At 48.6% G+C, this 15,222-nt stretch overlaps 1 protein-coding gene across 4 annotated transcripts in view; it reads right to left on the reverse strand.

Annotated features, from left to right (window-relative positions):
- The window catches only part of FILIP1 (filamin A interacting protein 1), a 751,153-nt gene that overhangs the window by 501,588 nt on the left and 234,343 nt on the right, over positions 1-15,222 (reverse strand). The gene's annotated exons all lie outside the window — the stretch shown is intronic.

Genomic DNA, 15,222 nt, shown 5'->3' on the forward strand with positions numbered 1-15,222 from the left:
AACCACGCATAAATATCCTCACCCCTCTGATAATTCTGTACCAGATCCTTTGTTATGTATACCTTACCAGCCTGTACTGGTTGTGCGCTGCCACCATTAGAACTGGACTCCGCCTTTCTGAATTTAATGTCCAGCTCCTTCATGCTCAACTCATGAGCCAATTGGAGTTTCTTCTCCTCCAAAGCGAGAGTATTTCTTCTCTCCTGCGCCTCTCTCTCCTGCGCCTCTTTCTCAGCTTCAAGGCGCAGTCTCTTCTCATCTGCTTGCGCTCTGAGCTTAAAAAGCTCAATCTCATGGGCCCTAGCTCTCTGATTCTCCTCCACTTCCTCTGGAGACATAATCCTACCGGAGTGGTTGCTGCCGGTCCTAGACGCTGGCTTCCCCACTGGCAATTCACTGGACACAAACGCATTCTCCTGTGTGCCTCCCTCTCCAGTAGTAGCTTCTGGATCACCATGTTTGGCCTCCCACCAGGCCCTCAGAGCTTTCCTTAGCTCTTCCTTGTTTGCGCTGCCCCTTACTGGGCATTCAAGCCGTTTGCAGAATTTTCCCAGTTGCTCCTTGTTATAGGTGAACAACTCCTGGATTTCAAATTCCACTTCCACTTCTCCATTCACGCTTGTCGCTTTCCGAGACATGATGCTTCCTAACCTCTTCAACTAAAAGGTTTCACCAAAAAAGAAAAAAAAAATCTTGCGCAACCTGTGCTACCAAACTAGACTAGTGATGTACAAGAAATCACTGTCGGTCAAGTGCAATTATTAGTTCAAAATCCCACCGCTGCCACCAATGTTAGAACTGGGGGTCTCTAGTTGGCAGAGGTAAGTACCTTAGACCAAATAGGGACCCTTGCTTCTAGTCAGGGTGAAGGAATAACCCTCTGAGATAACCCCTGCTCACCCTCTAGGTAGCTTGGCACGAGCAGTCTAGGCTAAACAGAGGCAATGTGGATAACATTTGCACTTAACACAACAATAATCCCCAATCCACCACAAACTGAGACCACACAGGTAAGTATATTTTATAAAAATATATAACTTTATCTTTATCTAGTTTCAGCAAGGTAAATCAAGCAGTTGCACGATAATTACTTCATTATAAAAATGTTGCACTTCTTCTTAATGGTTGCAGTTAAATTGTTAGGAAGTTCTTATGAAAAATGTCTCAAGTCTCTTTAATCAGTAATTAAAAATAATGCCACTGATTTATATTCAATTAGCTCTAAAAACGAGCATATTGCGCAATGCCAGAATTATTCCCAGCCCGCAAAGCAATGGGCCTCAAGCGCTGTGAAAACAATGCCAGCTTCGTAAAGTCGCCAAAAGAATCAGCCCCTAACGTCAGGGGCCCTATGCGCTACAAGCGCGCCTCACCGGAATGCTGGGGGGGTTTCCCTTCCCCTCGTCCGGCACCTCGTCAGGCCTCAGACGCTCCCCGCCTTCCAGCGCTCACTCGCACTCTGGCCCGGCCGGTCTCAGGAAGCTCTCCGCCCGCTCTCAGTCCTTCAGGGAGCAGCGGAGAGCAGAGACGGCAGGCCGGGGCTGGGAGCACTCGCTGGATTAACTCGGCGAGGTCGGGTCAGTCTTCCCCGGTCCCGGCGGTGATCAGACGGCACTCGAAGAGGTCCCGATGACGGGGACCAATCCTGTCGCGGCAAATGGGGCGAGCCTCCAGCAGCACCCGGGAGTCAGCCAATGGCAGTGCGGCTCCCGGGACAGGCAAGCAATGACGCTACGCTCCTCCGGCCAATCACGGCCCAACAACACTGATGACGCTGCGCCGCACGGGCCTATCCCGTCGCGGCGTTGGTGAGGGGGCTCGGCTCCTCCAACCAATGGGAGCGCGGCGGCTTCGTTCTTCGGCCCCGCAGCTCCGATCAGGACGGCACTTCGGGAAGAGGTTTTTCTGGCCCCGGGCAGCGGCGGTGATCAGGCGGCAGATGATTTTAGAGGGCGCGGGTCACGGACAGACCGCCCTCTTAGCCTCACAACCGCTCTTGAGTGGATTCCGCGAGGGGAGGCACCAGAGACCTCCGACCCTCGCCGGGAATGTGCCGATGAGCACAACGATCCCTTCTTACACTCAGCAGTTGAGCACCACACGCTCCAGGTCCAAAACAACACGATCTTGCAGTAATTCTTGGCAAAGCTTTAGGAACCTTTAACCCTGGGTTCCCAACAGGAGGCCAGCTCTTCTCAGGCCCTTGGAGATTCAAGTTGCGGACACAGCACACAGCAAAGTCCTGGCAGTTTCAAGTAGGCAGGGTCACAGCACACAGCAAAGTCCCTTTCTCCTCCTCAGCTTTCAGTTGCACAGCAGAACAGGTCAGCCCTTAGAGCACACAGCAAGGCAATCTTCCTTTAGTTCTCCAGCAGTCCTTCTTCCAGCAGAGGTTCCTTCTTGAGTGTAGAATCTTGGAATCTAACTTCTGTAGTCAGGGGTCCTTTCCTTTTACCCCTCAATGTCTTTGAAGTCCTTTGAAGCCTTTGTGCAAGGGGGCCCTGGGCCCGGTCTAAACCAGTTCTGGGGGTTGCGGAGCACTGAGGTGTTTCTGGTTTTCTTCTTCCTGTCAGCTTCAGGGTCAGAGGTGTCAGTTGGCCGGCAGGAGGGAGAGCCAGCATGGTGGGCAGGCAAGCACAGCCCGGCACTGTCAGGCGCTATCTCCTCCCACCTCCCTGGCAGCAGATGTGGCCTTTGATCCCCGGGCTGACTCCGATCCCCTCTTCCGGGGGTTCTGCAGCCCCCGTCACACCCAGACCAGACAGGCATTCCACAAACCCAGGCACACAGAAAGGTTTAGACAAGAGAACAGCCACTTTCTAAAAGTGCTATTCTCCAACACAGGATTTAAAAACAACCTTCACTAAAAGATGGGTTATTAAATTCTGAGTTCAGGGATATCTTTCACTCATGTCCCATCTTGTTCCTATGGGGAGATAGGCTGGTATCCCATGGGACCAGCCTCCTCCATGTTACTCTATGGAGCAAGATAACCTTACAGCAGTGAGCGCGCAAAATGGCTGCTGCCCACTACCAGAGCATGTGACCTGCACTAGTACATGCTCTACCTTATCCATACACTGCACCCTGCCCAGGGGGGTACCTTGAGACTTCCATAGGGGTGACTGATGTGCCCAGACAGGGAAGGGTTAGGCCCAGCCAGTGGTGATACTGGCCAGGGGGACAGGCAGTCACTGACTGCACACAGGCCCTGCGCTGGCAGGCCTGAGTCACCTTTTTTAGGGCTACTCATGTGGGTGGCGCAATCTGCGCTGCAGGCCCACTAGTAGCATCTGTCATCACCAGCCCTGGCACACATAATGCACTTTACTAGGGACTTCATGGTGATGCAAATATGCCAATCAGGTATATTTAATCAATATGGCAATTTACAGAGGGAGCACTTACACTCGGGCACTGATCAGCAGTGGCAGAGTGTCCAAAACATCTAAACCAGCAAAAACGAAATCCAGCACAGCATCAAAAAATACATGAGTCAGAGGCAAAAAGATGGGGGAAGAACCACGCCAAAGGTGTCAGGTCTAACACTTTGCATTACAAAAAATAATATTTATTCACTATCAATGTTTGTGAGGATAATGGTTGCCGAGCAGAAGTTGTGTTACAGGAAATCTTGATCACAAGTCGCTTGAATCAAGCACATTTCACAGAGCCAGACCAAACTATAGCCAAGGATCTGGCTTAGATCAGAGAGTCAACGATAAGCCAAACAATGGGAACGGGCTAATTGCAGTAAATAATGACTGGTAGCAGGCACCATTGACCCTTTGCAGCTAATGAGAGTCAATTGTTCACAAGTTGTATATTGAACCTGGACAGGCCAGACACATTTACAACAGAGCCAAGTCCTGGATTTACTCCAGTGAGCCAGCACATTAGTCATACTGCATGAGTGGACTGTAAACTGTCATATGAGGGAAAGTGCAAGGAATTATATTGAGCTTAATACTCTTTGGAAGACAAGACTGAAAGCGAGCAGGTCATGATCTCAATGGCATGCCCTTCCTTGAGAGATGGTTTGGAAGAATAGCAAGGCATGATTTACACCTTCACAGAAAACGAAAAGACAAATAGGCAATTTAAAAGAAATTACAATATACAGTATAAGGGCCCTTAGTAATAGGCCTTACAAATACCTTTAATTAGAGGCTACAAAGGGCAACTACAAACAAAAGGATTTGCCTTGATTATAGAGAAAATGAGGGGGAATAGAAAGTGAAGAGATTCGTATCTGGAGCCTGATGCACAAAGCTCTTTAGGTCGTGCTTAGGTCATGCCTCGTGCTCTGCGAGAATGCTGTAGTAGAGTATGGTAGAGAAGAAGCAACCACTCTCCTCCTATAGTTTTCATTGGCTTGTGTCAATGTCTTTTGTAAATGCTGCCTTAGAATTCGTTAATAGGTTTGTTAGTCCCTCCTTAGTACGGTCTTGTCTTCAGTTGTAACCTCACATGGCGACTGGCCCTTTTACTTCAGTTGTTACATTGGACCTGTTATTTAGACTGTAAGCACTAGTTGCTTTATTGAGTTTCTCTTACTGCAGGCCGGACATGCGCTGCTTTAGCTTAAACTGCTTGTGATTTTTTTAAGCAACACAGCCGCCCGTAACACTGGTGCCTGCTTTCAATCACTTTAACCCAGCATTATCTTGGGTCTGTTTCACCCCCCCCCCCCCCCCAAGTAAAATGGATTTATAAATGATAAGCTAATTAAGTTTCAGGTAGAACATAAACGTGCTCTAATGGTCTGAAGCTGACAACAGCACATCTGTGTTACAAGTCATCTGTACTAAAGCCACCTGACGAGTTGTTTTCAAAAGCCTATTTTATTAACAACAACACCAATACCACCACCACCACCGCCAATATCACCACCATCAATACCTCCACTAGTACCACCACCATCATCACCACCACCAATACCAACAATACCAACACCACCAATACCACCCCTACCACCAATACCAAAATCAATACCACCACCACTGCCAATACCACCACCATCAACACCACCAATACCACTACCGCCAACAATACCACCACCACTAACACCACCACCTTCAATACCACCACCTAAACCAACACCACCACCAATACCACCACCAACACCACCACCGCCAATACCACCACCAACACCACCTGCACCAATACCACCATCAATACTACCAACACCATCAATACCACCACCACTAGTACCAATACCAATACCACCACCTACAACAATACCACCACCACCAATACCACCACCACCATTACCACCACCAATACCACCACCACTGCCAATACCATCACCACAGCCAAGACTACCACCACCAATTTCACCACCACCAACACCAACACCACCAACACCAACAACAACACCAACACCATCAACACCACCAATACCACTATCAATACCACTAATACCACCACCACTACCACAACCAATACAACATACAACATCACCAATACAACCACCACCAATACTGCCACCAATATCACCACCACCACCAATACCACCACCTTCACCAAAACCACCAATACCACCACCACCAATACTACCACCACTAATACCACCATCACGAATACCACCACCAGTACCACTGCCACCAGTATCAATACCACCACTAATACCAATACCACCACCAATACCACCAATACCACCACTAATACCACCAATACCACCTCCACTAATACCAGTACCACCACTACCAATACCTCTAGCAAGACCTCTGACCTCTGGTCAGCGACCTGCTCTTTCTCCCAGGAGCTCCACTGTTGTGCCTCTGCCGCTGATCTGGTAGGGTTCGAGCCTGCCCCTGCTGCCTCCTGTCTAGTTGTGCCTGTTTTTCTTCCTGTGACATCGTTTTCGTGTAATTGTCTTCCTTCTTGTTAATTTTTATTGTTTTTGTTTTTGCTCTTTTTGCACGTTCTCCTGCCGCTGCTCCCCGGCGGCCCCTCACCCCTGCTGCTCATGCTCCCGCCTCCCAGGTGAGCTTTCCCTCTCTCCTCCCCTATTTAATGGCGGCCAATGCTGGGATGAGAGAGCAAGACCTCTGACCTCTGGTCAGTGACCTGCTCTCTTCCCCACTAGCTCCACCATTGTGCCTTCACAACCACCGCTGGTCTGGTAGAGTTCGAGCCTGCCCCTGCTGTCTCCTGCCTTGTGCCCGTTTTTCTTCTTGTGACATCCTTCTCGTGTAATTGTTTTCCTTCTTAATTTTTATTGTTTTTGCTGTTTTTGCACATTTTCCCGCCACTGCTCCCCCATGGCCCCTCCCCCTGCCGCTCACGCTCCCGCCTCCCAGGAGAGCGTCCCTCCCTCTTCCCCTATTTAATGGCAGCCGCTGCTGGGATGAGCGAGCAAGACCTCTGGTCAGGGACCTGCTCTCTCCCCCAGTAGCTCCACCGTTGTGCCTCCGCCGCCACCGAAGATCTGGTATGGTTCGAGCCTGCCCCTGCTGCCTCCTGCCTTATTGCGCCCGTTTTTCTTCCTGTGACATCTTTCTCGTGTAATTGTCTTCCTTCTTGTTAATTTTTATTGTTTTTGCTGTTTTTGCACATTTTCCCGCTGCTGCTCCCCCATGGCCCCTCCCCCTGCCCCTGCCTCTCCCGCATCCCACGTGAGCTTCCCCCCCTCCTCCCCTATTTAATGGCAGCCGCTGCTGGGATGAGCGAGCAAGACCTATGACCTCTGGTCAGAGACTTGCTCTCTCCCCCAGTAGCTCCACCATTGTGCCTCCGCCTCCGCCGCCGCTGATCTTGTAGAGTTCAAGCCTGCCTCTGCTGCCTCCTGCCTCATTGTGCCCATTTTTCTTCCTGTGACATCTTTCTAGTGTAATTGTATTTTGTCTTGATAATGTTTATTGTTTTTGCCCGTTCTCCCACCGTGCTCTCCCACGACCCCTCCCCCCTGCCACTCACACTCCTGTCTCTCAAATGAGCTTTCCCTCCCTCCTCCCCTAATTAATGGCAGCCGCTGTGTGGCTGCGCAGCAGACACGCGCAGCGGCTGTGCCGCTGGTGCGCTGCTGGCTTGCCGAAGGCGCACCTAAGGCAAGCCCGTCTGCTCCCGTCCCTGACCCGACCGTGACTAGCGCTAGGAACAGTGGATCTCCAACCATCCAGTGCTATGACTCAGCTACCCTCCTCACAATCAACCCCAGGAGGAACATCTACTGTCAGTTATCTATGCCGAGCAGCACCCATGGAGAGTTCTCCTGCTGGCACTGCCGCCAGACCTTCAACACAATCAGCACCCCCACGGCCACTACTGAACCGAACACCAGCACCTCCAAAACCCTGAGGTGCACCCTCCTCAACATGCGCTCCCTGCACAGATGCGCCGTTGAGACTTCCTCGATACCCTCTTACCAGACATTGCCTTTTTTACAGAAACATGGACCAACGCCTCCTCCGCCCATTCATCACCACTGCCATCCCCAACGGATCCAGAGGAAAGACCTCCCCAACCGCCCAGGAGGAGGACTCGCCATCACACACAAGAGCTCCCTCTGACTCTCCACCTCCACCACAAATGACTCCCTGTCCACCACCAAATATTTTCACTTCCAGATCCAGACCAGCCCTAGAACCAGACTTCGCGGCACCCTCACTTACAGACCACCAGGACCGCGCACCCTGTTTGTCATGACTATCGTCGATGTCATCGCACCCCACACCATCGCCTCCATTGACTACATACTCATCGGAGACCTCAACTTCCACCTCAACATCCCCAGCGACCCCAACTCCACCACCCTCCTGGACAACCTTGCCAACATCGGCCTCAAACAGCTCATCACCACGCCCACCCACAAGCCAGGACACACCCTCGGCCTAATCTTCGCAGGAGGTAACGGCATCCACTTCAGCCACACCACGCAACCCCCTTGGACAGACCACCACTGCATACACTTCAACAAACCCTCAGCCCCCAAACCTGCACTGCGCCCTCCAAGACGGAACTGGAGCAAAATCACTGAGGAACAGCTCAACTTCGCCTTTAACCGCGATGCCCCCACCACCTCGACCAACACCTACCTCACAGCCAAAGAATTCCACAGATAGATTTCCAACTGCGCAGACGAGATCGCACTTCTGCGCAACACCGACAGACAGAGCCCCAGGAAGGCCACGTGGTGCACCACTGACCTCCAAGAATCCAGACTCACCTGCAGACATCTCGACAAGAACTGGAGAAACAGCAAAACACCAGAAGATCGCACCATCAACAAGAACGCCATGATGGAATACCACCAACACATCAGATCCACCAAAAGGACCTTCATCCAAAACAAATTCCTCGCCAACTCCAAGGAGCACTTCAGCATCATCCAGAAGTTGACCAACCCCCCAATGTGAAACCACGGACATCACCCCCTCCCAGGACCTCTGCGACAAGCTCGGATCCTACGACAACTTCAGCGACCACACACCTGACTCCGAAACCACCTCCCTCTACAGCAACCCCAGCCAGCTTACCGTCTCCTCCTGGACCCCACTCACGACTTAAGACACCACTTTGACCATGGAAGGCATCCACTCAGGGGCCCCCAAGGCCCAAGGACCCCTGCCTGCAGCATATCTACCACAGAACCGCCACAGCCATCGCTCCAGAACTACGACACAGCATCAACACCACCTTCCCAACGACTGGAAACACGCAGAAGTCAGACCCCTGCTCATGAAGCCCTCAGCAGACCCCATGGACCTCAAGAACTACCTGCCCATCTCCCTCCTCCCCTTCATGGCCAAAGTCACAGAGAAGATCGTCAATGCCCAGCCAACAAAATTCATCGAAGAAAACTCCACCCTCGACCCCTCCCAATCCGGATTCTGCAGCAACCACAGCACCGAGACCGCTCTACTCACCACCAAAGACGACATTCTCACCCTCCTCGACCAAGGACACACCGCAGCCCTGATCCTACTCGCCCTCTGCAGCATTCCACACGTCTCCTACCGCACACACACCACCAGACTACACGACACTGGCATACAGGGAACCGCACTAGACTGGCTCCGCTCCTTCCTTTCTGACAAAACCGAAAGGATCAGACTGCCACCCTTCCTTTCCAAATCAAAGGAAATCTACTGCGGAGTACCCCAAGGATCGTCGCTCAGCCCCACGTTTTTCAACATCTACATGGCCCCCTCGTTGCTATCGACAGACAGTACGGACTCAGCATAGTATCCTACGCCGACGACACCCACTTATCCTCTCCCTCACCAATGACACCGTCACCACCAGACTCAACTTCCAGCACGGAATGAAGGACATTGCATCCTGGATGAGCAGCAGTTGTCTCAGAGAAGACAGAGGTCCTTGTCCTCGGACCCTCCCCCTCTATATGGGACAACACCTGGTGGCCCACTGACCTCGGCAGCCCTCCCACCCCCAAGGACCAGGCCCGAAACCTCGGCATTGTACTCGTCTCCTACCTCTCTACGACCTGACAGGTCAACGCCATCGCCTTCAGCTGCTTCAACACCCTCTGCATCCTCCGAAAGACCATCAAATGGATCCCCCCTGAATCAAGGAAGATCGTCACCCATGCACTCATAACCAGCAGACTGGACTACGGAAATGCCTTATATGCCGGGATCAACAATTCTCTGCTCCACAGACTCCAGACCATACAGAACACCGTAGCCAGACTCATCCTCGGCATCCCTGGATGTGAACACATCACCCAACACCTGCGTAACCTCCACTGACTCCGCGTCGAGAAGAGATTTACTTTCAAGATACTCACCCACGCCTACAAATGCCTCCACAACACAGGACCCCAATACCTCAATGAGAGATTCATATTCCACGTACCCAAGAGAAAGCTCCTATCCGCCAACCTCGCCCTCGCCTAAACCCCGCGCATCCGCAGAGCCAGAACAGGTGGAAGAGCCTTCTCTTACATCGCGGCCAGGACCTGGAACGAGCTCACGATCGACATCTGACGCGCCCCCTCCCTGAACATCTTCAGGAGGACACTCAAGCCCTGGCTCTTCGACTTAGGGGAGCTGCCTAATACCCCCCCCCCGCCACCCTGTGCCTTGAGACCCTCATGGGTGAGTAGCGTGCTAACAATTCCCCTGACTGATTGATTGATTGAATACCAATACAACCACCACTACCAATACCACCATCAATACCAGTACCACTACCAATACCACCAACCACCACCAATATCACCAATACCGTCACCACCAATACCACCACCACCACCAATACCACCACCACTAATATCACCAATGCCACCACCAATACCACCACAAATACCATCACCAATACCAATAACACCACCACCAATGCCACCACCACCAATACCACCACCTCCGCCCCTTTCGCTCACTAGTAATAGCAGGGGCACTGTACGAGGCCTGAGCTGCAGCCGAGACCATCCCTCCCTCCCTCCATGTCTGCCATAAAGCACAGCCTGCCCTGCACTAGGAGGTGAAGCCAGTGCCCTACAACAGCTGGAGTGTTTTTATTAGGCCAAAGATAGCAATGACATTACGCAATGCCACACTGCACATGCAAATCACGGAGAGGGCAGGAGCTAGCTCCCCTCCAACTCTTCCTCCTGAGCCGCGACCGTGTAATCACAGAGCAAAAAGTGTTGGACAGCTTTGTTAGTTTTTATAGGTCAGATCATATTTAACTCTCACTTCACACTTTGTGTCTGTAATTTACAACACTTACACATCTTCTTCACTGCACTATTTATCACTACTCTGAAGACGTCGCAGGCCGGTCTCTTTCTCTCATATTTACAATCTAACAAGCGGTCGACAAGGTCCTTTATTGCAATGCAATGTGTCTCGCATTAGCGAGAGTTTAAGCTATTAGTATTGTAAATGACAATGCCTTTTATTTATTTTTTAAAACCTAAAACATAAATAAAAGGCATTGTCATTTACAATGACAATAGCTCAAACTTGCGTGAATGCGAGACCTATTGCTTTGCCAATGCTTGTTCTATGAGTTGTGCTGTCTTAGATGTAAATTTTTCTGAATATCAAGGCCTGATTAACAAACCGTTTCTGTGAGTTGTTCAGTCATAATCCAAGTTTAGTTGTATTTAGGAGTAAGGCACGCTTGCTCAATGCAAAAGTTTTGCGAATCATAAAATATTTTTGGTGAGTTAGCCTATTTTACTCCTGGAACTTTATGAATAAAACATGCTTAAGCGTGGGTAAATAAATGCACATGGAACTCATGGAAGATACTTTGTGAATCAGGCATAAGTATTCAGGAGTACTTTATGCCTAACACAAGGGTAAGGCGCAGCTACTCAAATAAAGTTTTGTGAACTGGACTCATTGTTTCTAAGCACCAACGCTATCAGCATTCCAAGGACACATTATGGTTTAAAGAACGTTTTTGATATGTCTACCTCCATGCAAAGGCTGTGAAACATAACAAGAATCCTGTTCGACTCCTTAATGACATTAAAAGAGAAATGCTCAAGTTTATTGTGACCTGCTCATGTACAGTGCTGTTGGATGGGTGCAAGAGCTAGGCTGAACACTTACAGAACCAACAAAATTAGTTGAGGATGATTCAAAGTGGCAGATGTGTGAAAGAGGGTCTCTGGCGTATTTTGTTTGTTGGTGGGTGGTTGTGATAACAGTGTTGTCCTGTGTGTCTCCATCTGCCCCCTATAAGAGCTGCACTTTCCTCATCCGTAATCCTGTGGATATTTTTAGGGTCATTTAGATCCTTCCTGGCGGCCTGTGTTGACATCAGATTAGCAGAGACCATGGTCACCGCTCCCCCTGCAGAGGACTGCCTCCCTTATTTCGTGATTTCTGCCAGGGAGGCAGAAATGTCTGTTCCTTCGGTGAAACTGCTGGTGCAATGGCTCCTCTGATAGTGTTGAATCTTTGCCGACTGGCCGCCATGTTTGTTGTACCTGGTCTGCAAAGCTTTCTGTTTTCAAGGACAAAAAAGTGAAAACAGAAGTTTGCTTCTAGAAAGCAAAAGACGATATGGTCCTGATGCGTAGGGAGCTCTACCATTGGATGAAGGCAAGTATACAACACACACAGTGCAATGATGGCTGCAATTGTGTGATCTTTCAAATGTGCTTTACCTGTGACCTCATGAAAGATTCTGCTGTCACTCACTCTACAGAGCCAATTAAGACTCCAGAAGCTTTACCTCCGTTAACGTCTACCCTGCTATGCAACTGGGTCTGCAAGGGCAGGCCTTAAACATTTTTACAGACATAAATCTGACTCAAGACGTACGTAGGACTCACAATCATAGTCACAAGATACAATTTACTAAACATCAGTGGCTTGTGAGAAAGAAGGTTAATAAACACTTTATATTTCACCATTCCTTGTATGCACCACCCGCAGGACTATCAATGCATTCCATCATAATGACACTTATCAGAAAGCAGATAACAAAGTAATCCTTGTTTTGACACTCAGATATCCTTCTTTCATTACACGGATGCAGAACCTTGAGCCAGTTTCCTCAGTCACCTGTTAACAGTTTCCAGTTAACCAGTAATCATTCAGCAGACATCAGAAAATTCTCGCATGTAGAACTGGAATAAGGCAGAATGATTAACACATATTCGATCACTTAAAATGATCACATTTTCCCAACCACAACACTACTGACTGTCAGAGCAGCTGAACAAATGACAAGGAGCTGCAAATCATTAATGGGTGCATTGTTTACTTTCGGTTAAGGTTTCAGGACATCAGTCAAACCGTAACGCTGTAATTTGTTTTTGTATTTGTTACTGCGGCTGAGTGCACCTTTCTGTCCTCATTCTGCAAAAGGTAACATATGTGTTAATTAGTGATAATATATTTTAAAGCCTGCTGGGCCAGCTTGTTTTAATCTTTATATGTACCTGCTTATTTCCCCATTTACGAATATAGCTAGTAATCAGGCCCTGCTTTAGTGCTGGGGGTGCCCGGTGCAACCACTTTGTTGGCGCCCCCGTGTCCTCACTACCATCCTCCAGCAGTGCCCCTCATCTCTCCTAACCCCCTCTTATAGGGATTTCATTTGTTTTATAGTGCTTCTCATACCAGTGTACGGTGTCACAGCACTCTACATCACACACACACACACACACACACACACACTATACAGAGACAATGTGAGTACGGCAGTGTATAGAAAATGTTACATAAGACAATGAGGACTACAAGGTGTAGGAATCACATATCATCCTGGTGGCAGTATACTTTAAGAGTGGTTGGTTTGGAGAAGAAACTCAGGATTTTAAACGTTACACAGTGGTTGGGGTTGGGTTTAACTTTCCTACCTAAACAAATTCTTTTAGCAAGCTTAGAGCAAGAAAAGACTAGAGAAAACTGTAACGTTCTAACCTATAATGTGTACTTTGCATGTAGCCCTTTGATTACAGTTCACAGGTGACTGTGCTTTGTTAGGATTGTAACTTTTGAACTGCACGTAACAAAAGGAGCTCCCTGATGAAAGCAGTAACCCACTGAGCTATCTATATACAATACAATTCTGCGATCTATATGGAATGCCTTCTTTGTAGCAGAATATTAATCTGCACGACTTTAGGAGGAGTTAAAACTGCCACTAGACAAAACTCCATCTCTCTCCAGCAGGTACATTAATCACCAGCGTTTTCTTGACAGCTTTATTGTTGCTTGAAAACTGCTAGCCATACAAGGAACTCAGCAGCAGGTGCTTATAAACTCATAAAATATTTCAAAACACAGCATTCCCTCACCCCACCCGAGCTTGGTGCCTGGTGCAGTGGCACCGGTTACACCACCTTAAAGAAGACCCTGCTGGTAATGTCGAATCTGTGGGCACTGTAAGAGACAGACAATCCATTACACGATTTGGCACCCTAATGGGTTCAATACTGTGTATAACGGTCAATGCCAAGGGACATCTCTATGGCCATATATGCTCCTAAAGTTTAGGCGCTCTGCACCATCCCTAATTTCAGATATTTTACACCCTAGATTGATGCATAAATATTGATCTTCACAGACACTCTCACTAATTTGAAGCAATCCATTTTGTTTGCTTTCATATTTTTCATTTTCAAGTCCCGTCTACTTTTTCACACATTTTTCGAAATCGTAAAACCGCAGCAGTAGAGTTGCAAGCCACTTTTCTACCAGAAGTCTCCAATGTGTAGTCAGTCATATGTGGGAGTTACACAGCACCCTGTCTTCTGTGGCCCTTCTGCAGATTTAATGACATGTGCAGTCATCTGGGGAACCATGTGATGCTTGTGCCCAGTCTGGTCCACACCTGTGGAGTTGTACATACATGTCAACAACCCTGTCTTGTGCACTGAAAAAAGGATGAAGATTAGAGAACCTCTGAGCCCAATGCTTTCATCTGGCACCTCATGTGAAGGCCACAAGTCCTCTACCTCTGAATGAATTCACAAATAAGAATATGGTCAAACAGAGTTTGTCTAAATCAGAGAGTGTATGGATAACTGACTGCACTCAGGCTGTCTCCCCTCATCCACGCCCCTCCCAAGGATGCAGTGTGTAGCCCACTCTAAGTAATAAACAACTATAAAAGTCCTTCTGTGCTCATCTCAGCACGCTACAATGCAAATACTACCTTAATGATGTTGTATCATGATACCATTGTGAATATTCTGAACAATAGTGTGGGACTCAAAATTTATAATGCACGTTATTCACCTGGGATGATTAGAAAAGGATTTAGGGGAGAATGTTGAAAGCTAAATTATTTTCCCATTCTCATCCCTACATCCTGATTTATTACCAATCACCATTAACACCTGCCCAATGTTCAGGGCGACAATGGTTATGTAACCCTAGCTGTAGAAATGCATGTCTTTTAGGCATCTGCCATTGAAATAGTGTTATATAACGCCCCGATAGCTCTAGCTTCCACAGACCGTCTTTGTGGTATGTGCAAGAATTAGGAAACCATTCCTGTACCGGCTTGGAAGGCCCTGCTGGTACTGCTTGTTGCATCAATATCTAGTTATACATATGTTGAGTGAAACACTTATAAATATTACCACATCTCTCAGGATGTTTCATTTAACAAATCTATGGATGCAAAGATGCGTAATATGTGCGTTGCGGCCTAGCCAAAGCTACCACCAGCCAAGAATAATGACACAAAAAAATACTGTGCAATATTGTACACGTTATACCTCTGAGAAACGCAGATAGCCACGTTAAAAAAAATAGGTGAGCATACTCTGGGTGAAAGACA

The sequence above is a fragment of the Lissotriton helveticus genome, chromosome 6, assembly GCF_964261635.1.
Source record: "Lissotriton helveticus chromosome 6, aLisHel1.1, whole genome shotgun sequence".
NCBI classification, from domain to species: Eukaryota; Metazoa; Chordata; class Amphibia; order Caudata; family Salamandridae; genus Lissotriton; species Lissotriton helveticus.